Source organism: Miniopterus schreibersii (assembly GCF_964146895.1).
Source record: "Miniopterus schreibersii genome assembly, chromosome: 17".
NCBI classification, from domain to species: domain Eukaryota; kingdom Metazoa; phylum Chordata; class Mammalia; order Chiroptera; family Miniopteridae; genus Miniopterus; species Miniopterus schreibersii.
The window spans coordinates 17150781-17176597 of NC_138117.1; the positions used below are offsets into that span (position 1 = coordinate 17150781).

At 46.2% G+C, this 25817-nt stretch overlaps 1 protein-coding gene across 2 annotated transcripts in view; it reads left to right on the plus strand.

The window, feature by feature from the left end:
- ZHX2 (zinc fingers and homeoboxes 2) overlaps positions 1-25817 on the plus strand; it is a 118048-nt gene that overhangs the window by 13689 nt on the left and 78542 nt on the right. The window lies entirely within an intron of this gene.

The following is a 25817-nucleotide window of genomic DNA, read 5'->3' on the forward strand; positions in this document are numbered from 1 at the left end:
CCAGGTTCAGGGTCTCGTAGCCAAACTGCCAATCTGCCTGCCTCACTGGTCTAGCCCTGCTGCATCATCTGGACATCTGGCCTCTGTGCACAGTCTTAGTCCACTTTCTCCCTCTGACTGGGCTTTATCCTTTGTCCCCACCTCCCTGTTTGGCACCTAGAGCAATATCACAGGTGTTGTGGCAGGGTCTTCCTACTACTTCCAATATTAAGCTTTCTTTTGACTGAGTCTGAACTTGAGACCAAACTCTAAAGGTGGTAGGGAGGAAGGAAACACACTGATTGAATGCCTGCTGTATGCCCACCATTGCACCAAGCGTGTTGTATGCTCTACCTTGTTTTATTTTATTTGATTCTTCCAAAAACTCTGCTTAGTAGAAATTTTCACACTCATTTTACATATGAGGAAATGGAGGCTTCAAGAAATTCACTTGCATGAGTTACACAGTAAATGGCCGACCTGGGATTGAAAGCCAGGTCTGAGTGGCATCAGAGCTGAGGTTCATGCGACATCATAGTGCTGGAGTGGTAGGTCGAGGGTATTAAGATTCTGTGTTAAGTTCCTAAGCCAGTGGGATACTGGCTCTGTATTCCCCTCCAGAGTTCAAGATTTTGCATGTGAAAGACCTCACAACTCCAATTAGCAACAGGAGCATCTTTTTTCTTTCCTTTAGAAGGTGCTTCTTGGCACTAACACAGTCTCTCATGCAGTTTTGTCTTCTTGCAGTTTTGTCACCAATTTTTTCCCCCTCTAGGGAGGGAAGAAAAAAAAATACACGCCATGAGAGATGGCCAAAAGTTCTAAATCTTAATCTTTCTGGGCCATCTTGTGTGATAGGAAAAATAGTCTCCTTGAGATTTCAATGTAGTGTGTGTGTGTGTTTTAAGTAATAGAGAATAACTGGCCATTCTGTGACAAACACACAAGAACCCTCTGAAACAGGCACTGAATAAGATACATGAGTGGTCACGTTAGGCTAAGCTTCAATGCAGTGACAAGTAAACCCCAATATCTCAGTAGTTTAACAAAACAAGGTTTATTTCTTATTCTCATGAAGTGTCCTGAAGGACAATAGCTCTTTGTGGTTGCACATGGGTGTCCCTGAAAAACATTGGTAGTTTTCTTCCAAGCTGTGACTTAGGGATCCAGGCAGCCTAAATTTGGTAGCCACATCATTTGAAACAATTTCAGGCTGTTGGAACAGAGGAAAGAAAATTGAAGGGTCCCATACGCACTCTGTAAAGGTGTCACTTCTGCTCACGCAACCCTGTCTTACTGCAAGGAGCCTGGAAAATGTAGGGAAGCACATGACTTTTTGGCAGGTAATACATGTCTCTATCCGGTGAAGCCCTGGACTGGCTGTGCTGCTTCAGCGAGTCATTGTTCCTCTCAGCCTTGCTGAGTGTCAGTGAGTAACAAGTATTAATGACAAAGCCCAGACCTAAACAGAGCTTCCTAACACTTAGTCCAGTGCCATTTTGGGCTCTAAGGACAGCACTCAATTGTCCCGCCCAATGGTATGTAGAGGAGAGGTCCTGATGATCAGAAACACCATCAAACATTAAAAGTGAATTTTTTCTGCAGCATATTACCTTTCTTAGATGTTGTAGAATATCATTACAGTTTAGATTTACATTGATCATACAGTCTGGCAGGAAGAAAATTAACATTTAATGAGCCCCTAATTACTGCCAAGCACTAATGATACTGAGCACAACCAGTGACTCTAATCGCGTTTACCACGTGAGTGTAAAGTGCCAGGCAGATTCTCAGCACTATGTGAGTTAATTTATATACTCTACCCAATGCCCCTAGGAGGTCCTTACTGTTACTTTCCTCTTGAGAGAGGCCTGATTATTTGCATTTAATAGATGAGGAAGCGGAGATTCAGAGAGGTGAAGAAACATAGCAAGGAAGGGGCAGAGCCTGGCTTCACAGGCAGATCTGGCTGATTCTCAACTCAACACTCAATTTGGGTGGTTGGGAGTATGTTCTGGGATGTAAAAAGGGACAGGGGTTAAAAACCAGTGCTATTCTGGTGAGTAGTTGAATGCCTTTTGTGTATTCAGCTGTATTTATATGTTTTGAGGTGTCAGAAGTGTGATGGATGTTGGACACTGCTTATTCTTACAGGAAATATTCGAGTACCTACTAAGCTGCAGGCACCATGCTAAATACTAGAGATACTACAGTTGTGACTGAGATACTGCTTTCAGTCTAGACTTGTTCATTTTTCTGTGGAACTTTCTATATTTAAAAAAAAATCACCTTGAAAGTAACTTAAAAATATTGCTCATTTCTGCCCAGGAATGATCACATATTTGAATTTTGGCGCCAAAAACATTGCATGTGGTATCTGGGCTCTGCTCAGAAAGTAAGAACCCTCTTCAATAAATTGATTCCGTGATTAACCAGCCTAGCATTTGTTGGTTACCAACTTTTCACTAGTTCCTGTCTCGGACAGTCAGCCAACCAGTATTCAAGCCAACACTGAGATCACCTATTCCAACTCTCTGAGGTTTTATAGGAGGCTCTCTCTAGGTTGTGCAATGCCCAGCGCCCCTCTACTACTTAAAATGTTTCAATAGCAAAGCTCACTCACTCCAGAACAACAGATGTTATCAATGATATGAAAACTGCTCCTCCCTCCTCTCCACTTATATTCAGGATTTAAGGATACTTTTTTTTACCCCTTCTTGCCATTTATACCTTTGATAACATGCATTTTCACCACCCTAGGGTGGCCAGAGCAGGAGGGGCAGCAAGCCTCATCTCCTACCTGGCCCCCAGGTGTGAAGGGATGGTTAAGACAGCAGCCATTCTTCCCACCATCTCCGAGCAGCTGAGGGACACACTCATGTCAAGTCACTAGCGATGGAACCTGGGCTAGAACCCTGCACTTTTGCTTGTCCTTCACTGTTTTCTTATTTCTTTTTCGTTTTTCAGGATTAGAATTTCATACCAAGTTCTCTGACGAAGCTAATCATTTCAGACTTTTGGGGGATGGGATGCAGGTGGGGGAGATACAAATCCAGACAAGTATGCCTATTAAATATTGTATCAGTGAATTTCACTTTTTTTTGCTCATGGTTTAAATTGTGGAGCTTGTTCCCCAAAAAATGTAATAGTGTGGCTTGATTATCTCCATGGAGTAGAGAACTTGGTAGTCCTGGGGATCCGACTGTGAGAATCTCTCCTCTGGGCGACCTGAAGTGTAGGCAACTTCCTTCTTCCTAGATTCTGGAAGAGTCCTTTCCACCAGCCTTCCACCAACCCTATACCTTTATTTCACATGAATAACAGACATTTGAATTTTCTTTTGAGGAAAAGAAAATCGGCTCCCCTGAGCTCATCTAGTACAGCAAGAGTTTGTCTTGCTGTTCAGATGACCTTTGGTTACACCAGTCACCATCATAGCCCTTTCATCCCAGCCCCATTCCAGCCTGCCTCCTCTCCCTGTCCTGGACTCACATAGTAGTCATAGCCAAGATCCTGGTGGCCCCTAGCTTTCCTTCTCTGCTAGGCATCCTCCAAGGAAGCTGGTGCTGAGCTTGTAACCCTTGGTTTCTGCAAAAATAGGGATAGGAAGGGGTAGTTTTTGTGTCCTGGACCACGTAGTGGAGCCCCAAAGCTGCCATGGCCACGCTTTATGTAGAGTAGATACTCACTCGATATCTGTAGAATTTCTGAGGCAGGCAGCACCAATGGGCCCACAGTGACACTCGTCCGGGACACAAACTGTTGGAGATTTGGCACATTGGTCATTTGTTCTGGCAACTGAGGAGACATCCTTGCACCACATGCTATCAGGAACACTAAATGCAGGTTAACAGCAAATGCTTGGGTTAATCATGAGAATAGCTAGTGGCCACTTAAGAGCCAAGTCTTTCTCCAAGGGGAGGGGGAGGGAGTGGAGGGAGGGAGGGTGAGAATTATATTAAACTGCAGGAGCTAAAGAACAAAGAACATGCTTTCTTTCCTCTTTCAAAACCACGTAAGAGGCTTGCCTGAAAGACTTATGAAAACAAGGCAAAACCCTGCAACTGGAAGTTGTATCGTGTGTAGACAGGTGTGCGCACGTACACACACAGCTGAAACACAGCACTGCTTTCAAGTTTACTGTTTTTGAGTCTTTCGTGTGACCGTGCATAGGTATTTATGTACAACTTTAACCAGAAAATATACACTGAGGTTGGTGGTTTGTTTGATAAGTTCTGGGTTGTAGGTATTCAACTCCATAAGTCAAAGCTTTCAATGAATGCAAAGCTATTCGTTTGCGGAGTGTTTGTTTAAAATAACAAGCATGAAAAATTCCTAGTCCTAGGTCTGCAGAAAGGGACTATTTATTGCTAATTACCTACTTCACCGTGGATATCTGTAATAAAATTCTCAGGGCATACTGGGCGAATTATCGTTTTTAATAAAATAATTACTTAAGTAAACATATCCCTGCAAATGTCCCATAATGCCCATTTTTGTGAAATGGAGTTTCATAAGTTGGGACTTGACAACTATCCTCATGAACAGGATTTGGACATGGGGCTTATATGGGGACTCTGGGAAAACGAGGGGACTGTTTTAATTTCAGAAGAGAAGTCTAGACTAAGGAAGCAGAGATGGTTAGGAGTGTCGTGGCATCCACCAAACACATTTGGAGGAGGAGGGTGGCCAGTTTCTGGACCATCTCTGTCTTTCTGTTTGGATGTGTCGACATGGAACTTTCCCACTATTCTGGAATAAGTATGTGGTCTGAAAGAAATTCCACACACAGGCAGGGGTGTCAGGAGGGTCACCCAGCTCAGCCACCCACAGCTTGCTGACTTTGAGCAGGTCATTCATTCCCTCTCTGGCCTCAGTTTCCCCAATTTTGAAGTGGAGGTGGCATTACAACCTCTGAGTCCCTTTTCCTCTCAGGTTGGGTTGCTCCAGGGTGGTGGGACTTCTGCAGGTAGGGCTGCCTGTCCATGGCCTGCTGCTGCCCTGGCTCCCTTGGAGCAGCCTGTTGACTCAGAGCTTTCTGGAAGCCTTGTGCAAGAAACACTCGACTTTCCACTGATTGCCAGCTGTTGTAACGCTTCCTTGGAAAGCCCACGCGGTGTTGAGCAAGCAGCCTGCTCTGTGCAGCTCCTGCTAGTCCAAGGTCCTAAGGCAGTGGGTCTGCAACTGATTTACTGGGAAGCATGTAGAAAGGGAAAGAGAAGGGGCAGCTTGGTGGGTGGAGAGGACTGGCAGGTTCTCAGGTCCCAGCTCAGGCTGGAGAAGTTAATGGGCCATCCTGGTGAGGGAGACAGAGCTGGCTGCACTGCCCTCCCACCCTTCCTCCCATGGAATGTCGTGTTTATTTATGGATCCCTGTTTCTCTGGGGAAACTACTTCTGCAGGGCTAGGGAAGCTGGCAGGATATCACCAAAGAAATCTCCCTCCCCCCCTTAGAGCTTTTGGGGACCAGGCGTGGCAGTGGGAGATGCTTTAGGAGAAGAGGAGGAAGTGAGCCTGCAGGTGGTGTGGGGACATCTGAGTGGTCAGCCTGGATTAACACCCTCTCCTTCCCCCATTCCGGTTCTGAGCCTAGAAAGGGGGTGGGGACTCTGGGGTGTGGGGACTTAAAGATGAAAGCAGCCAAACAAAAGCAGCAGGATTTCCCCCTCCCTTCCCCCACCCCACCTCACCCCAACAGACAGCCCTAGAATGACACCAGGAGCAGGGTGCCAGTGCTCTTAGGTTAGTAGGTGGTGTTGGCCACACTTGGCAGTTTAATCTTTCTGTTCAAGGCTGTGATGGTGGCTTAGGGGGCCACCTCACATTCAGTGCTCCTTGTCACTTCCTCCAGAGATTTGTGCTGGAAGTCAAAGTCACATCTCAGGCCCCCTGTCACTCCCCCCTGGAGGCCTTCCCTGAAGTGGTTCCTGCTCTTTTCCCTCTAGACCAGGATCTCTCTATCTTGGCACTGTGAACATTTGGGGTCAGATCATTGTTTATCATGAGGGGCTGTCCTGTGCTTTGTAGGATGTGTAGCAGCCTCCCTGGGCTCCACCCACTAGATGCCAGTAGCACCCACTCCAGTGGTGACAACCCAAAATTTCTCCAGATGTCACCAAAGATCTCCTGGGGGACAGACTGTCCCATCCCTCCAGTGAGAACCATCACCTGAATGGCATTCTGTTTTATTTCTTCACAGCCCTCTTCATTCTGAAGTTGTCTTTTTTTTGCTCTTGATCCCACCAGTGCTCAGCCTTAGCAGCACCTTATGTTCACCCAAGAAGCCTTTTTAATGCCCGCTCCCACCCACCATAATTAAACTAGAATCTCTGGAGTGTGTGGACTTTTTTCCAAAGCCTCCCAGGTCCATCAGCCTGAGTTGAGGATCACTGTTCTCTCCCCTGGAAGGTAAGCTGCCACCTGAGGGAGGACCATGGTGGCCTTGGCCACAGTGGTGGTGTCAGTACAAAAATTAGTGCCTGGTGCATAGTAGGACTCAGTACTGAGATTCGATGAATCAACAAATGCTCCAGAGAACCCATCATCAGTGGTAGATGGTTTTTTTAGAGATTCTTTCATGTTGTCAGTCAGCAAACATTCATAAAGTGATTACTTCCTGCCAGGTGTGGTGCTAACCGCTGGACATGCAAAGTTAAGTGAAACTTCACCCCCTCGCCTAGGAGGCAAATACGCAAATGCACAGGGTTGCCCATATAATGAGATCATTGCTAGAGTGCAAGGTATGTAGAGAGCAGCTAGAACATAGAATAAGCAGTTCCTAAAAAGACACTAGAAAGGAACCTTGAGTCTCTCAGTGAGGCATTTTACTTACATTTTCACACGAACATTATCACATCAGCTGAGCAAACTGAGAAGCTGGGGGACCACCTGCCTATTTGTGGGCCAGCCTGGATTCATGTGGGCCAGCCTGGATTCAGAGCTGCCTCTCTCGAAAGCCCACGTTCTTTCCAGCTTATGCTGCTGCGTCCAGAGCTGAGACTGGACTGGATCCCCTGTGGGCAGGGCAGCTGCTTTGTGCCCTCAGGCTGCACACAGGATAAATCCCGCTTCCACCATTCATGGACTGTAGACTCTGTGTGTTTCCTGCCCCTGGAAGGTTATTACCCAGGAAGTCCCCTCATTCTCTTTCGATCTGTGAAACCAAGAATTGGTCTTAGTTCAGGTTCCCCAGAGGCAGACCCCAAGACCAAGATGCAAGTGCAGAGAAGTGAAGGAAGGCCTGGTGGGGGAGCCATGAAATGAGATCCGGACGTGAAGGGGATGGGACATGGAGCATTTTCAAGCAAGCTAGCATAGTTTGGGCAAGTGAAGCTTAATCTCACCGGGCACCCCTGGGCTGGTGGAGACCATGTGCCCCTCAGTGTCATCTCACTTGAGGGTTGAGAGGGGTATGGTACTTACTCACCAGCCCTCTGATCTTGTGTTGGTTCCTCCCACTGGTAGAACTCATCTGGAAGCTAGGGGGTAAGGTGCCCCCTGAAACAGTCCACAGGGATCACAGGGCAGAGTGAAGGGTAGAGAGAGGATCTTCAGGGCAAACGGAGGTGGTCCGACACAATAGGCAGTTGGTAAGCAGACGCTGTTATGCCTGCTACTATTATTTTTGTTGTTGGGTCATCAAAGCCCAGAGCAATGCCTGGTTCTGATATTATCCACTTGAATGAATGAACCACTCACTGCCCTACTAACTACAAATTATAGCAACATCACTTAAGCCCTTAAATAGCATATTTATTGAATAATGTAATTGAAAATATTATCCCATTAAGCTTCTGGTAATATAGGAAGTGGTTTGCTGCTAAGAGTTGTAATACTATTATATATTTGTTGACTCAGTGAATTCTTTTTGACATTCAGTATTTTCAGACTAGATGGGAAGGAAAGCAAAACACCATCGGCAATGTAATAGGCAGAAATAGAAAAATAGGGTTTTCAATTCAGATTGAAATATTAGGCACTTGGAAGTTGTCTTTGAATTTAGGTTGAGAGTTTAACGCCCCTGCCTCAGACCACCCAACCTGGAAACCACAGGTAATGACCTTCCCAGTGGGTTCCCCACAGTCAGGAGAGAGCTCTGGTCCTAGTACTACATAGGGTATAGGGCTGACCAGGGTGTAGGAGGCCAGGCTGGCCACATAAGGCTCAGTAATAATAGCTGACATTTACTACGTACTTTCATGTGCCAGGCCTTGTCCTGAGATACTGCATGGATTTGCTCATTCAATTCCCATAACTACCTTCCAGGGTGGGTTCTATTATTAGCCCTATTTTGCTGATGAGAAAACTGAGGCACAGGGAGATTAAATAAATTGCCCAAGATCACCCAGGTGTAAGTGGAAGATCCCTAATTCAAGTCCAGAGCCTGACTGTGGATGCCTTCTCTAAACTGGGGTACTTATTAGATAATGGAAGAGCTGAGGGCTCAGCTTCAGCCCTCCGATTTTATAAATGAGGCTTAGAGAGGTGCTCAGCCTTGTTAGTAAGAGAGTTCAAACGGGTCTTAGTGACTGCTTCTGACTCAGCCATCCTGGCGCCTTTGGCAGGTTACTTAGCTTTGTTTCAGTTTACTTACTCATCTGTAAAATGGGGCTAATAATTATACCTTCAAATACTTTTAAGAGATTAATGATCACTTCTGCCCTGATTCCTTTTGGATATGAGGACCACATATGGTATATGTGGACAACTCCAGCAAACTGCAGGGCGCTAGACAACAATAACAGTGCTAATAAATAACAATAGCCTATAAAGAGCACTAGCTTTGGTCAGGAGAGTTCAAAGCCCATTTGTTAACCCACATAGTTTATTGCTCATAATCTATAATTCTTATCACACCCCTTCCAGGTTTACAGCTGGTAATCGGTTACCGAGAGGCGAGTAACTTGCCAGGTTACCAAAGCTAGTGAGTGCCCTTATCAAGATTTGAACCTGGAGCTTGGTTGAAGCTCCTAACCAGTAGCTATGTTATTAGCAAATATTGTTGATGTTGTTACATTTTGCACCACACACACATTTTCTCAAGCAATAACGATAGCCACAAAGCAAAGGAAAACCATTTCTTTATAAAACTGGATGGTACTGGTCTTTTTTGCAACATCTTAACAGAGACGGTGATAAATGCCCTTAGTACTGTCTCCCAGGATGAGAGACAGGAAGCTGCGAGGTTCCTGGAGAGAAATACAAGAGCCTGAGAGACTCACCCTCTGAAGTCACGTGTTGTATCATAAAGGGCGTCTGAAGTGGCTGGAGAAAGAAAAAACCAAAGAAACTAGAAAGGAGAGTTGAAAACAAACCTCCCAGGGGAAAAGAAAGCTCATTTCTGTGTAATCCCATGATGTTACGCAGTCATGTCCTCTGGGAGAGATTTTAGACGACAGGTAACCTCGGAAGGCATCGTGGGCCTTTGTACCCGAAGTGACCCAGGGCACATCCTTTGCTAGACTCCAGACATGTCAGCCATGGAGCACCAAGTTTAAGAGCAGGACCTGGAGTGAGGCAGACAGGCGGCTGAATCCCGGCTCCACCCCTTTCCAGCTGTGTGACCTGAGGCCACGCTGGGCCACCATTTCATCACCTGTAAAGAAAGTAGTAATTCTGTCTGCCACATCCAGCCTTTGTCAAGGTTAAGGGAAATTCTGTACTTAGAAGTCACTACCCAAAGAACCAGAAACAGAGTTAGAAAAGGTTGCCTGTGGGGAGTGTGGGGGGGAGGAGCTAGTTTTTACTATAAGCTGGTGGTTTTCATTCTAAGCCTGTGTTGTATTTGATTCCTGTGTACCCGACGACTTGCTGTCACTGCCTCCTGGATGCTTCAGGAAGGGGGTCAAGGTCACTTTCAGCTGAGCAGCCTCATGCTCCAGGTTTGCAGTGGGAAAGGGGAGCAGGTAGGCTTGAGATAGATCTCTGCTTGACAAATGAATCGTTGTGCTTCTTTATCCATTGCCATTCTCGCCTCCCTGTCACCGATGTGCTAGAGAAGGCAGATGATCCCTGCTACAGGTCCAACCTTGTAGTTGGGTTCGGCTGATGTCGGTCTTAGCTGACTTGAATCTCTTGGTTCCCCAGGCACTATGACTATCTCTTGGTTCCAGGGCTTAGAGAGGGAAGCATGGTGGTCATTAGAATCTAATATGGCTTCACCAAGATCAGATTGAGCCAGATTAACTTCATTTTTAAAACTGGCTTTTGAGCTAGTAGATGAGGGAATAGCCACAAAATCAAGGTGTTTTTGTCAAGGTGTTTGAGAGCACCGCTTATGAGCTCCTTAGGGACGTGATGGAGAAGTATTGGCTGACACTGTTGGATAAGTTTGCAGGTTAAATGGCCACAGCAAAGGGCACTGACAGATCTGTGTGAAATCATCTGGACTGAGGTCCTGGGGGTAAGCCCCCCACATTTTATTGGTGACCTAAGTGAAGACCTAAATGCTAGCCCTAGAAGCCATCCAGTGTGCAGGCTTTGGAGCTCACACTGCTACTTATGAGCTACAATGACACCTGAAGACCCTTTGCTACTAAAAACCTCAGTTTCCTGATCTGTAAAATGGGGAAAAGTAACACCTACCTCGTTGGCTTATGTTGAGAATGAAATGGGATGATGTAAGGAGAATGCTGGGCCCTGTGCCTGAGACCTTGCAAACAGGCAGTCAGTGGTCACTGTGATTTCATTGTGGTCAGAGATAACATGAAGCTGAGAGCGATAGTGAACTTGTTGGATGATAGAGCCAACCTCCTTGAAGATCTCAGTGGACAACAAGAATGAGCCAAATCTAGCGACTTGCAGAATAGTGTCAAGCCCTATGGGAGCAGGAGATGGTGCCCTGAGACATCAAAGACCGTGGGTGGGAAAGGCTGTCAGGACCTCGTCCATCTCAGTGTGTGGTGCATTATTTGGTTCACACTTTTTAGCACCTCTACGATAGTTCTTCTATCCCTTTTTACAGATTAATAAAGTTAAATTTACAGCCAAAGCCCCCCCCCCTTATTTTACAGCTGAGTAAATTAATACCCAGAGATGCAGAGTGACTTACCCCAAGGCCACACAGTGGGGAAAAATGGTAGTGAGCTAGGACTTGGGTCCTCTGAATCTTAGTCCAGAACCCTTTCTCTCATATCTCTGCCCCAAAATGAACCTCTTTGAAGGAGGTGACTCTGGGAACTCTCTTGAAGATTCAGATACAGATCATGGAGCTCTTAAGACTATGTTTTGCTGCCAGATCTTCTATGTGGGCTACAGAATGTCGTTCTTAGTAAGAGGTTTAATGTGGAAAAGTTGAAGATGGTTAACATGTTAAGCACGCATGTTGATAAGTACTGGATGAGGGAAGGAAGGCGATTGGCTTGTAATGTGAACACTGCAATAGTGATAGTGAATTCTGACTCATGCTGATTGCTTCCAATGTGCCTGGCCTGTTGTAAGCTGTTGACATGTGTTCATTTATTCCTCACCACCACCCTAAAGGATAGGTACTGTTATTACCTCATTTTATAGATGAAATTTAAGCACAGAAAGATGAGATAACTCGCCCAAGGTCACACCACAAGTAAAAAGCTGAGCTGGACTCAAAGCTCAGGCAGTTGGTTTCAGTCACTACCCTGTTCACACAGATTGGCCGGACCCAAGGAAGGTTACCCTAGCCACAGGGTTTGCATCACCAAGAGCATGTGTCCACCTCCTGTGGGCAGCTGGGGAGTGGATGAGAGGTGCCTTTCATTTCCCCACATTCTTACCTGAAAGATGCTTCTTTCTCACCGCTTCCTGTCGGACACAGGGACTCTCAGAGTTCGATCGGCAAGATGACTGTCAGACACCTCGCTATGAAAGAAGACCCAAGTAGATTCCATCTCTTATCCCCTGACTTAAAGTGTGACTGTTTCTACTTAGTGTTATTTGAGGAGAGAAAGAAGCCATCCCTATGGATTGAAAACAGGATTCAGTATATGCTGAGTAATAATGATGAGGATTAGCATTTATGCAGTACTTACACTCTCCAGCAAGCTGTCACGCACAGTCATTATATCATCAGTTTCACGAGGGTTCTAGGTTGTCAACACCTTACAAATGAGAAAGCTGAGATGAATTCGGGAATTCATCATAAGATGATTTGCTTAGTCACACTACTGATAAGCTGGGTGGAGAGTAGACTTGTACCTAAGTCCAGATCCAAAGGTCTAGCTACTACTATGATGGCTGGACAGCTACTCTCAGAATATAGCCCTTATGACTATATCCTTGAATCACAGGAGTACTGCCTTCTGTCTTTCTTCCTGAAAAAAATCAAAGAGCCGTGGCAAATTCCTGGGGGTATCTACTTAGACTCAAAAGATATTTAAGTTTCTAGAATTGGGCCTCTACTAAAATGATTATTTTTATTTCCTGGGATCTGCCAGGCTGTGTCTGTTTTGCTAAGTTGGGCTGCTGAGGGATTAACACCCATTGGCCACATTAAGGAGTTTGTGTTGATACTACTGTTGTGAAAAAGCACATATTGGTCCCCACCATGTATCTATATGCCTGCGACTAATTTTTTTCTCTCTCTCTTCCATTTCATGCAACTTTTGCTTACAGCCTACTTGGCATAATTGACACATTGGCTCAGGATGCCAAGACTACCAACTTGGAGCCTCAGATCAGCTAAATCAGTTATGACAGATGTGATTATTTACAAGAAAATAGAAGTCACTATAATTAGACCTTCTGAAGAGTACATTTGGGTGCAGAATGAGAAAGCACAAGCAGAATCTGGCATGATGTATTTGCATTTCAGCCCGGAGCAGGTTCTTCTCTGCTCTGCTAAAGGAGGTGTTGGGGTGTCTGACACCCTCCTCAGACACTGCCACTTATCAATTCTCATGACACAGCTATTGATAGATGGAAAGGCGAGGTGGCAGAGCGAGCATTAGATTTGGCCCCAGATGTGGTTTCAATTCTGAGCTCAGCCACTTGCCTTTAGCCTCCATTTCTTTTTTCAGTCATAAAATGGGGATAAATAAGAAATCTTATCTCACCCTAGGTTTGTGAAATTAAAAGTGATACAGTGAGACAGGTGTCCAGCATCGTGCCTGACATAAGGCTCCAGGCATAAAGCACTGACTGAGTGCGATGTCCCCGCCCTTCTTGAGCAGAACATTTAATCTCCTTGAGCCTCTCTTTGTTTCATCAGAAAATATAGATGATATCCGATATATATGATACAGGGGATGTACCAGATGGAGGAGCTAGGTATATGAAAGGAGCTTCATAATCAGTTGTTGCTGTTTTGTGCCTCCATCTTATTATGTTTTTTAAATATCCATAATAGTTGCTGTTTATTGCCTGAATTGTGGGTCAGGCCCTGTAATAAATAAGATTGACTTCTCCATTAAGCAGAGTGCCTAGGGCCCCACGACTCAGGGCCCCAGAAAATGTTTAATTTCCCTTAAAATCAGAAGAACAAGATGGATATAATAATAGTGAGTATAAAGTGAAATATTAAAATAATAAATAATTATAAACATCATAATGAATTCAACCTAGATTGTATTCATCTTTGTACCAGTTATAATTGTAAAAATCTAATTTTTAAATTTTGTGTGTTTTGGCGTCTTTTTTCATTTTAAAGGGAACGGCAAAGGCAAAAGGGCCTAGGGCTCACGAAAGTCGTAATGCATCCTTGGTTGTAGGACTTTCACAAAGGTTAGCTCAGTCATTCTCAGGAAGGATTTTTTACATTCTCATTTTACAGACAAGGAAACTGAAGCTCAAGCAAGTTAAGAAACTTTTCCAAAGCCACTCAGCTAGTGAGAAGCTGTATTAGTCAAGTGGGCCTAAAGGCTGTAACAACCCCCACTTTTTAATAGCTTAACACTAGGAGTTTATTTCCTGTTCCTACAATTCAGCTTGTTTGCTTGGCAGGCGGTCTTCCATACAGTGACTCAGGAACCCAGACTCCTTCCTGTCTGCAGCTGTCTCCCTCTGCTCCTGGGAGCTCTCTCCATTCAGGTGGTAGATGGAGGAGGAGAGAGAAACCACAAGTGGGAGTTTTTAGGGACCAGACCCAGAATTGGCCCCCTCACTTTTGCTCTCATTCCATTGGCCAGAACACAGTCACATGACTACTCTGAACTGCAAAGAAGGCTGGGAAATGTAGTCCAACTACGTGCCTGGAAGGAAAAAGGGAACATGGATACTCAGGCGCTCTCAATCCCCAACAAAGTGACAGTGTTCATCCTAGCCAGGTCTTTTATACACAAAGTCCATGCTCTTTCCACTCCACTTAGCTGATTCTTGTCACTCTTTATTTCCACAGAGACCCTTTATGGGCCCCTTTCTCCCTCCAGGCTTGCCTACTCACTCTTCCCAGCAGCAGACCTTTGTCTAGGTGCCAGTCGATGCATTGGGAATTCCTCCCACCCTAGAATCACTCTCAGGCGGGCTTGAGAGGGCTGCAACCAGGTAGGTGTTAGGCTCTCTGTACTTCCCAGTCCCAGGTACACTGGCTGCTTCTGAGCATGTGCTGAAGCCAGTGACTACCTCCTCATTGTGAGACAGGGTTTCAGAGAGCAAGAGCATCGAGGTTTGAGCTGGAGTCTTGGCTGAGCCAGGAGCCTCGGGCATGGCATCAGCAGTAAAGGGCAGTACCAGATGGCCTTGGAGCACTAAAACCACCACAGTCCTGGTATTACTGGTCATTTGCCAAAATAAATTCTATGGCCTATCCCTATGTGTCCTGCCTTTGGGCACCTATGATCCTAAAAGACAAAGTAGCTGGAGCCAGCTGGAGGCTAGATGTCCTGCAGACACTTTCTTATAACCATTGGGCAGGCTCAGTGACCCTGATGATGTTCAGTAGTGTTGATGTTAGCGGGCACCTGGCCCTATAAGATCAGGCCAAAGGTGTCTGTTACAAGATCCCTGAGTTGAATTAAAATATCTCCCTCCTCCAGGAAACCCTCAGGGGTCCCCACCTCTTCAGAACTCTTCAGGGCACTTATTGCCATTTCTCCTAAAGTTCCTGCATTGCCTGGTAACATCTCTCATGGTCACCCTCTCTCTATCTGCTGTTAGCCTCGGAGGTGGGGAGGCTGAGGCCACAGCTGAAGCCAACTAGTCAGGGACACTCCTGAGCACTTTGTAGATGTCACAGACTAAACAGCATGTAGTCAATTCTAACATTATTCAGATTCACACTCAGGACTGTTTGTTTGTTTTTTGTAAGGAGAGAATTGGTACCCAGGTACCATCCTTCTTTCTTTTTATTCGGTGATGGGAAAAGCACACTAAGACAAAAGAAAGGTTTTACTGTAGTTATCTGAAATGCGTGTGGTTACACCCCTAGTCTCTGTAAGGTGGATGCAGTCACAGTGGATACCTGTGTCTGTGTCAGAAACAATGCTGCTTCAGTCAGCCCTGGTTACATCCCCTGGCTGCCATTTGCTAGCTGACGGACACTGTACACACTCCCTCATTTCTCTCTGCCTGTTTCCTTATCTGTCAAATCAGGATCCAACTGTGCTGGCTGTCGGGGTGGCTGTGAGGTTTAAATGAGAGCATATGAGAAGGCACTTGGCATGCAGCTCCCCTCCCACCCCTGTGAGTCTCTCACGCAGGCGCAAAACCTCGCTTAAAAATGTGTTTTGGCATCCAGGATGCTCCCTGGGAGGAATTTGTTTTTGTTTTAATGCCGAGGACGTTTGCATGAAAACAGGATCTTCGTTGCTTAGGAATTGATCAACTCCTGCTGCTGCTTTTCCTTGCTGAAGTGCCAGTCCCATATTTGTCATAGACAGGCGAGTAAGAGGAGGGATGGCTGGGACCTCCACAGACGCAGGATCATGGCCGCTCTGGGAGGACTACAGAGGCCATGGATTCAAAAGAGAATCAGAAATGAGTCCTAGGCTGAAGAGAGCTTGCAGGTAGAAGATGCCCTTGGCCGAAGGACCACCACCTGAGTGAAGGTTTTCTGTGGGTCTAGTTTGTTGTAGATGCTCAGGGGAAAAGAAAAGGGGGAAAGACGGTTAACACACGGCCCCCACCTGCAAAGATAAAAAGTAATAAAGAAGGCTGCAGAAGCAAGCGACAGGCACCAGCACTTAGAGCAGAGGGGTTGGGAGTAAGCAGGACAGACTTGGGTCCTGCCACTTACCCACAAGGTTAAGTGTGGATGTGCAGCTTAATGTTTCTGCACCCCAGTTCCCTCACCTTCAAAATGACACCCACCTCTCAGGGTTGTTATCATGATTAACTGAGATGGGGTATGGTTGGCATTGAGTAAGCACTCTGTAAAGCCAGACTATTATTATTAATATTAATAACAATTCATAGTAATACCAGATGCTTTCCATCCTAAGGAAGAGATCTCCAAATGGCCACAGAAGGCTATTTAGAGGAAGGACTTGAACTTGATTCGACACAGCTGGATCTATGGCAGACAGTTTTTGAGGAGGTTTTGGAGACACTGTCCAAGAAATCAAGGTGAAATTGCCTACATGAACTTGGAGGAGGGTGTCCAGGTCTCCTGCTCCATAGAGCCCCCTTATCCCTCCCTTTGCAGCCCCATCCTGGCCCCACAGGTGTCAGCATAGAAAGGACATAGACTAGAAGAGCTCAGAGTGTCCAGACCCTTCCTCTTGCCTCTTAGCTTGGCTTCCAGAGGTTGTTCATGTCCAAGTGCCCATGAAAGGCCGGGCACCTTTCTCTTTCTGTGTCAATATATGCCAATCAAAGCTGAGAGCCTGCGGAAAATACCTGCCTGGTCAAGCCCCGCTCCCTCACCTGGGTTTGCCGGACCTCCTAGGGCTCCCCCTCTCATCTGCTTATCCAAGGGCATCCATAAATCTAGTTTTCAGAGCCCTCAGGGGCTGGCAAGGCCACCATGGACCTCAGTCCCATCGAGATGGAAACAATTGAAAACCACTTGGCAAAAGGAGGGGTGACCTAATGTTTTAGATCAAGAATGCATTTTTTTCCTCTCCATTCTTTTTTAAGGCCTGGGGGGGAAGCTGACTCCTCTCCAAGCTTTGTCAGGCCAGTAGGGACCCCAGGGTTCCTCACTCTTTCTCCCCTGTCTCAGATCACCCCACAGGGGGAGGAGGCCAGGCTGCCAGGCTGGCTTTGGTCTCCTCGCAGGCCCTGGAGGAGCAGATTGGGCCTTACCTTTCTGACTTGCCAGGCTGCCTTGGTCACTGAGAGGCGAGGCTAATGCCATAGGGGCCTGTGGGGAAGCCCATAAATGAAGCCCTGAGAATGTAGTTCTGGCAGGTGGCCTGGAAAAAATGGCTGTGTTCTGAGGGTGAACAACGCCGAATTATAAATAGCACCTCCTCCCTCCCCTTCCAACTTGCCGTCTGCCATTGGAAGGTTGATAGTTTCAATTTAAGAGGACAGACAGGACAAGGGAGTGGGGACCAGGGGCAGATGCCGGACGGTGCAGTAGGTTCAGCTGCTGTCTTGGGCTTGACAAAGAGAATCGTGACCAGACGGTGGGGCTGAGTGGGATGCATTTGGGGTTGCAGAGTGACTACTGATTTCATGCATTTTTGTAAGCTAGAGAAGCATCCAGGGAAAACTAAAGGAAGCTCTAATTCCAGGAGATGGTTTTAGAGGAGCTTTAGAGGCATTAAAAAATATTAATAATCATCAACTGCCTCAGAATTTAAATGGTTTCTCTCTGGTCCCCAAAGGTCAGCTCTTCTGACTTCCGAATCAAAACCTGGGGCCAGGTGCCCACAAAGGCCCATCCCTGGAGGCTCGCCCAGAGTACCTGTAGTGGGTGTTTGTCTCCCCGATGCAGAGCAGGCAGAGGCACCCCTTCTCGGCACACCTTTGCACGTTTTGCTCACCACGTGGAGGGTGATGAATTTAGAAGGTGTTAGAGGAGAGAAAAAGGAGTGTGCAGCCCTGGCTGTAGAAAGCCACCCAGCTGTTGACATCTGGGTAACAGTGGTCAGTGGGAAATGTCCCAGTGGATTCTGGAGGAGGAGTGAGCTGGTTCTGCAGGGATCTGAAGTCCTTGTTTGTGTCCTTCGCTCCCCTGGGTGCTTCTGGGGACCGGCAACCAGGCCTTCTGATTTACTGCCCAGCCCTCCGCCGTATGGTAGGAACTCCCTGGTGGGAACTGGAGGGGCTCAGCTGGGTCCCATGATGGGTCACAGGTGCCCAGAAGTATGTGGATGGTCGGGACACCCTCTGTGGGAGTCGCTGCCTCCTTTGTGAGCAGGCAGGGCTGGCAGTGGTTGCTTGCGTCTTTTAACACTTTTGCGTCCATAGCAATGATTTGGAAATGGGCTAATTGATTGGTTTCTTTTCTCCTACCTTTGTAATTCTCCCTTCTTGTGTCTTTTGGAGTGACATTTGAAATCAAGCATGTAAAAAAAAAAAAAATGAAGGAGGAGCTGGCAAACCTTTGTATCTTTTGGACGTTCCTCAAAAGAGGATCTCTGGCCCCTCAGGATGCAGGCAACCCGTAGACATGGGGAGTAAGTGGGTGGACATTGGAACTTGACTCAGTATTAGAGTTGGAATGAACTAAGGGAGTGGCTTTACATCTGTGCTTCGAGAGCCCGACTGGGGGAGGTGCCTTGGAGGCCAAAACAGAAAGGGCCTTCCAAACCCTCGCAGCTATTTCAAACAAAGCCGCACTCTTCCCTGCTTTAGGTATTAGGTTGCCTTTTTAAAAAATGGATTTCATGCCTTAAAAAGTTTGGAAACCAATATTGCAGCACACTCTGTCATTTTAGTGCTAAGTAAATGAAAGAGAGGGAATCGGATTTTCTCAAGGTCATTCCTTACGGTCAAGGCCTCTGCTTGGGTAGCTTCTGGGATCCTGGCCCCTGTTTCAAGAAGGGAAATCCCAGAAGGTTAAGACTGAGAACCAGAGAGAACCAACCCCCTTCCTTCCAGAACTGAGGCCCAGGGAAGTGATGGGATTTGTTCAAAGGACAGTCATTGGCAGGCCTGGCACTTGAAGCCATCTTAGGACTCACAAAAGAGGTGCGATGTGTCATGAGAACCCAAAGTGGTGGGGTTGGATCTGATCAAGACAGCTTACTAGAGGAAGTGACACTGAGCTGAGATGAAAAAGACAACAGGTGATGAGAAGGGGATGAGGGGCAGGGAGAGCATTCACACAGGGGAGCCACACGTTCTTGGTCCCGTGCTCATCTCCCCACACCTAGGAAGCAAAGGCTGGGAAAAGACAGCAGCTCTTGTGGGAAGACTGCCCCTCTCTTCTCTGTGTTGACACCTCACCCAGGGGATGTGGAAGGTGGCATCACCACCTGTCAGGTAAGGCCCATTCTGCGGGCTCTCGGAGCTGTCCTCTGGCAGACCTGGAGCCCAGCTGATCGTGAACAGAGCCTGCTCCCGGGAGAGGCATTTCTGCCAGAGCCCGGGCAGGATGCCGCGCTGGAAGGCTCGCCGCAGCAGGACTTGAATACATAATGGGCTCGTCTGATGTGAGCTGTGAGAATGTCCAGACGGCCTTCTCTAGACAGGAAAGGACATTGCAGGGACAGCGGGGTTCATTCTCAGAGAAACTCCCTCTCAGGGTGTATACTTTCCATGAGTACAGGGTGTGCCCTGGATTGGGCCCCAGATCTTGTTTCTGGGCCTGGAATGTAGAATTTATTCCTTTATCAAGACTGAGGAAGGACTTGGATAAAGATCTCCTGAATAGTGGGCATTGATTGTTGTCACCTAGATACACTAAAAACAAATACATGCTCTTTACAATGTAACATCCTAGGAGAGGATTCCTGTTCTTCTACTCTCTCTGGGACATGTGAAAAACCAGCAGAGGCCAGCTCATCTAATCATGGGTTCAACATATTCTCCAGTTCTGTGAATATAGCAGAATCAAAGCTCTATGACAGGGGTGCCATTGTCACCTTAGTTTGGGAAATGCTGCACAGTGATTCATCTGGCATGCTAGCTTGTTGCTCAGATATCAACACCTCTGAAAGGTCTTCCCAGACCTCTATCCCTTCACCTGTTCTGTTGTTCTGAGTATTTTTACATCCCGATTTTTATGTTTATCTGTTTGCCTTTATATTGTCCGTCTGTCCCACGCCAACAATGTGTCATGCACTAGCGACCTTGTCTCTTTTGTTCAGTACTGAATCCCTCGTGCCAAAACATTGCCTGGTTCAATTAAATAATGTGTCAAATGAACCAATTAATATATTTAAGCCCTCAGGATTCCTCCATATAGAATTCTGTTTAGTTTTGTTTAGCTCAGTATTTTTTCATACTTTTACCCCTTTTTCCTCAAATGCCCAGCTCATCTCATCATTGTAGGCCCAAGTCAAATTTGACCCTGGGAGGCCAGCCTGACCTACTGAGAGTAGTAGCTGGCCTCCCCGTGTCCCACTTCATCTCATGACCAGGTTTTATTTTCTTCAAAGTACTAATGACCAGTGGAAATTGGCTTGCTCATTAGTTCCCTGTGCATTGGCTCTGTCAACAAAAGATCACTGCCACCAATCTAATGTCAACAAGAGTCCCCAATCTGGGGTGCAGTAAAACGAGAAACTTTAATTAGGTAAACACTTTGCAAACTAGGGAAAGGCAGCTTCCACCAACAATGCACTCCTTTGAGTCAAAGGGGAGGCCCACTTATATAAAGTGCCTGCCCTAGTCCCCGATTGGTCCATTTTGTGCAAATGAAGAATTTAAATTTGCACATTTGATTGGTCCAAAATAGAGGTTTGAGACCCTATTTCTCACTAGCAGTGTGCATCCTGATTGGGCATTATGGAACTGCTCTGATTGGTTGGTAAATATGCAAATGAGGATATAGCTGCACAGTTTCGATTGGATGAGGCAGGTCTCAGCCCATTGGTTAAAATAGATTCCAGGAACTTCTTTATATGTTTGGGGCTGAAGGGAGGAACACAGTGCAGGAGGCTTGGCAGCTCAGTCTGCAGGTTTTCCTTGATATGCAGTATGCTTGAGAGGCCTCTGTAAACAATGGCTGCTAGACTCTGATTATGAATTTGGGCCCTGTTAAACACGAGGAGTCCTTTCTGGCAACTATATTCCTTCTCAGGGTCCACACCATGTCCTCTGATCTGAGTTCCAGGAGGGCAGAATTGATATTATATGCCCTGTTCACCACCGTCTTCCCCAGTACCTAGAACAGCTCCTAGTAAGTGCTGGATAATGATTTGCTGCATGAATAGGCCTTTTTTCTGACTAACCAGAATCAACAACCCATAGAAATTACATTCCACCAAACACACTCTGGGACATGCTGTTTTCTGTCAACCCTCACAATATGTTGCTAGCCATTATAGTACAGTGGCTGCTCCGCTCTTGCATAAAAGTTCCAAGTGTCAGAACTGGAAGGGACATTAGAGACCGTCTAGTCCTGGGCTCTTGTTTTTTGGAGGAAGAAATAGAGGTTCGATTGGTACCAATTCAGGACTGGTCTCCCAGGGCTCCTGTCTTTTACGCAGGCTTTCTTCCTGTATTAGTTTCCTATTGCTGCTGTAACAAAATACCATAAATTTAGAGGTTTACAACCACACATTTTTTATCTGAAAGTTCCGATGTCAGACGTCTGAAATGGGTCTTGCTGGGCTAAAATCAAGGTGTCGGCAGGGCTGTTCCCTCTGAAGGCTGTAGGGGAGAATCTGTTTACTAGCCTTTTCTAGCTTCTAGAAGCTGCCCATATTCCTCGGCTCATGGCTCCCCTCTCCATCCTCAAAATCAGCAATGTTCAATTGAGTCTTTCTCAAGATACATCACTCTGACTCTGACCCTCCTGCCTCTCTTTTTCACTTTTAAGGACTTTTGCAATTACTTTGGGCCCATCCAGATAAACCTGGATAATCTCCCCATCTCAACATATTTAACTTAATCACATTTATAAAGTCCCTTTTGCCACGCAAGGCAACATCTTTACAGGTACTGGGGATTAGGTCCTTTTTGGAGGGATATTTTTCTGTCTGCCACACCTCCCATCACACCATCTACCTCTTCCTACTAGTCAAACAAGTGCACGCACATTCTCCCCCAGGTGCCCCAGCACTTTCTGCACCTCTTAGTATAGTACTTGTCACATTACTTTACAGCTCATTCAGTGTCTGTGCCTGGCCAGGCCATGACTTCCTCACCAGCAAGGATGGTCATCTCTGTGCTCAAACATTAGCACATTCCTGCAAAATGGGTGTAATATTTGGTAAAGAGGCTGAATTTCCTAAGATGTCTAGGAGAGAGAGACTCCTAGGTCTGTAATTTATCTCTCTTTCTTATGCCGGTAAGAGAACTGGGGTCCTGCTGGGCTGTGCCATTTATCACAGGCCATGCTGCACCCTTTGGGACTGAATTAATTTATTCCTTCAAGCCATAAATTTCTCTGTCACCCTTTCTTTATTTCCTCCTTTGTTTCCCCGACTCACAGGGAGGAGATAACAGACACATCAAGGACACATCTTACTTACGAGGCGCAGGACTTGGGCTCTGAGCAGAAAAGAAGCTACAAGGGTGATCACACCTCCTGCAGCTGAAGGGAGTACAAAGACACTCTTGAGCCCAGTGGCATCAGCTCGCTTTTCTTCACTGGAGGGAAAATGGGCCATTATTCTCACCGTGCCCCATTCCCACCAGCCCTCCACTTAACCTCCAAGCAAGAGAGGCCCCACTTCTAGCAGGTTTCTCTGCTGGACACTCCAACAACATATTAGCATATTTTGCATTAAAAAGGACTTGGAAAATGAATTAAATGATTGGCATGGTATTTCAAAAGGGTTTTCCAACCTACTAGTAATTGTGTGGTTTTGAAATTCACCATTCCTGCCTGAAACGCCCTGGGCCTGGCAGCCAGCTTAATCAGGAGACATTGTACCAGGCAGGGCATATTTTAAGGCTCATGATACCCAGTGATTGCCTGAACAGTACCTGGAGACTTGCTAAAGAGAACCTTGTCCTAGTTTTTGAGCAGAGCTGGCAGTTCAATTTCCTTCCTTACAGAGCTGAGATTTATGCCAATTTGAAACCTCTTTTTCTGAGAGGGCCTGGGTCAGCCCTCTAACAGTCTGCTGAGGCGCCAGGCAGTGTAGACAGGATCCAAATCTTGACAACCAGCTAACGGAGGTGGAGCTTGGGGGATGGGTGCTAGGTTGGTCAAGGGGGCTGTGTGTAGGGGGCGAGTGTGGTGGAAGCTTCCAGAGCATGCTTAGGGAAATGATGTTCTGGAACAACCTCTACATTTTTCAGGTGAGGGAGATGGAACCAGAAAGACTGTTATTTGCCCAGGGTCGTGAGAAATTTTTACTCTTCTGTGAGAGGAGTTCAGATTTCTTATTTTTGCTAGCCCATAGAAAAGAAAAATTAACCAGGAGATAAGGCTGTGGGGTTGGATAAGGCTTCCTGGGGAAGATTAGGAAATCTGAGCTGGAGGGATTTAGAAAGTGACAAGGTGTGGGAGAACTTTAGTCTATTTAGAATAAGAGTATTGTTATTAATTATTATAATTATTATAATTAATGATAATGTAATGATTGCTAACTTTGGTACCAAGCACTGCCAAGTGCTGTACCTGCATTCCTTCATTCAATCCTCACCGCGACTCTGTGAAGCGAGTTAGTACTCACGTAGCCCTGTCCTACAGATGCAAAACCTGAGGTTCCAAAGATCAAGTTAGCCCAAGGTTACCCAGATCTGACTTCAGACTCTGAGTCTTTAGAAAGGAAAGAAGAGAATCTATAAGTAAATGACCAAGATAAGATAGGATCCTGCCAACAGCCCCCTGGAAAGTGTTAAGAACAGAGACAAGATGAGGGAGAAAAGAGCTGGAACACAGGAGAGCGCTGGGGGCACCTGGAAGGTTCTGGTCAGGAGAGCAGAGCAAGGTGCAGCCTCCGTGGAACAAAGGGACCTCTGTGAACGGGATGCCGATGTCTGTGGGGAGAGCACCTGTGACCTGAGGGCAGAAGCACGGACCTGGAGCTCAGGAGAGGAATGAAACAAAAATTCCTGTTGTTTTAAGAACTGGAGGGAGAGAGGGAGGGAGGGAATGAAGGAAGGAGGAAGGGAGAGGGGGAGGGAGAGAGACAGAGAGAGGAGACCAAACACATCTGTGCACGCGCACACAGACACACACCTCAGGAGTGACTGTGAGGGAGAGTGAACCCTCAAAGCCGCTCGGCCTGCCTCATTATGGGAGAGGCCTGATCAGAAGAGAAACCAAAACCTAGGAAGACAGGGAAAGCATGACCCTTTCATATGTCCATCAATGTCGGGCTACAGGACTCTCAGGGTGCCATCCTATAACACTCCTTGTTTGACTAGGGGGCCCTCATGCTGGAGTGAGAGAACTGTGGGGACAGGGAGGGTAGATGATGTCCTGAAGCAGCCCCAGGGGACATGGGCTGGGGTGTACTGCAGGATAGAAGAAGGGGGGGCCCTGCAGGGCCTAGTGGTTCATTCCATCTCAGATGCTCCGCCTTTCACAAGGTTGATGGATCATACCTGTGAATTGGCTCCTAGTCACCCATGCTTCTCTTTGGGAACACAAACCACATACAGTGGGTTTGGGCTCTCACAAGTTCTCTTCAAGAACTTATGACAGTGGTTAGAGTTGGGTGAAGGACTATGATAGTTTTTCTTTACTTTTCAAAATGTATTTAATGTGCTTTATTCTCTTATAAGGATCTGCACATAGAAGGTGTCTCCCCAAAATGTATACACACACTTTGAATAATTGTAAAGGTGGTATTTATTAAAGTACATTTCATTTTCAAAATTGAGCTATCAGCTGTTACAGCGTGCGTACATTTTTTGGAGCACCCTGTATATACATTCATATAAATTAGATAAAAAATAAGAATAAGAAGAATATGAAACTCTCCCACCTCGTTCTAGGAGCTGAGCAAGGAAGTTCCTCTACTTGAGCACAATTAGGGATTTTTAGTCTGTATGGGTTGCAATAGTAAACATACTTAGACTGGATGGCTTAGAAACAACAGAAATTTATTCCTCACAGTTCTGGAGACTGGGAGTCCAAGATAAAAGGGCTGGCAGATTCAGTGTCTGGTGAAAGCCTTCTTCCTGGTTCATTGATACCCATTCTAGTCATGTCCTCACATGCAGAAGGGGCGTGGAAGGTGTCCAGGGTCTCTTTTATAAGGGCTAATCCCATTCATAAGGGCTCCACACTCATGACCTAATCACCTCCCAAAGGCTCCCAATACCATCACACTGGGCGTTAGCATTTAACCTTTAAATTTTGGGAGAACACAAACATTCAGTCTATCACAGGGACTAAGCATAAAAATTTGGTTTCACCTGCAAGCATGAAAGAACTTTGGAGTGGAAACCAAATATACAAGCAAAGTCATGTGACAATAATTGCAAAACAATAGCTGTAAGAGTTGAAGGGGATCTGAATTTTAAGAGTGCCAAAAGGATTCAAAATAAATGACCCCAGATGGACTCCAGCTTCACAGGGGTTTTCTGCATATAAAAGGTAAGTTTAGAGTGACATTTTGAAGTAGCAGTGGCCCCAGGCTGGTAGAAGAAATGGCATGGACAGATTGTGAAGGGAATTCTGCCGGTGCTGAGGAAATGGGTTTGTCTCCCTGGACAGGGAGAATCTGAATATTCCACATTAAGGGACCTTATTATGTTAAATTATGACTAAACATCCAAAGGAGACTAACTGGTACCAGACCTCTCTTTGATCTTGGTTATTAAATAAGCTAGTCCTACTGTAATCCCAACATCCTTCAGATGCCCACCCTCCTTTCCAAAACAAGAATCAGTTTAGTGAGGTCACTTTCTACTCACCCCATTTACATGTGGTGGTCAGAGCTGGTCAGGCTGTAATTTAGCTAAAT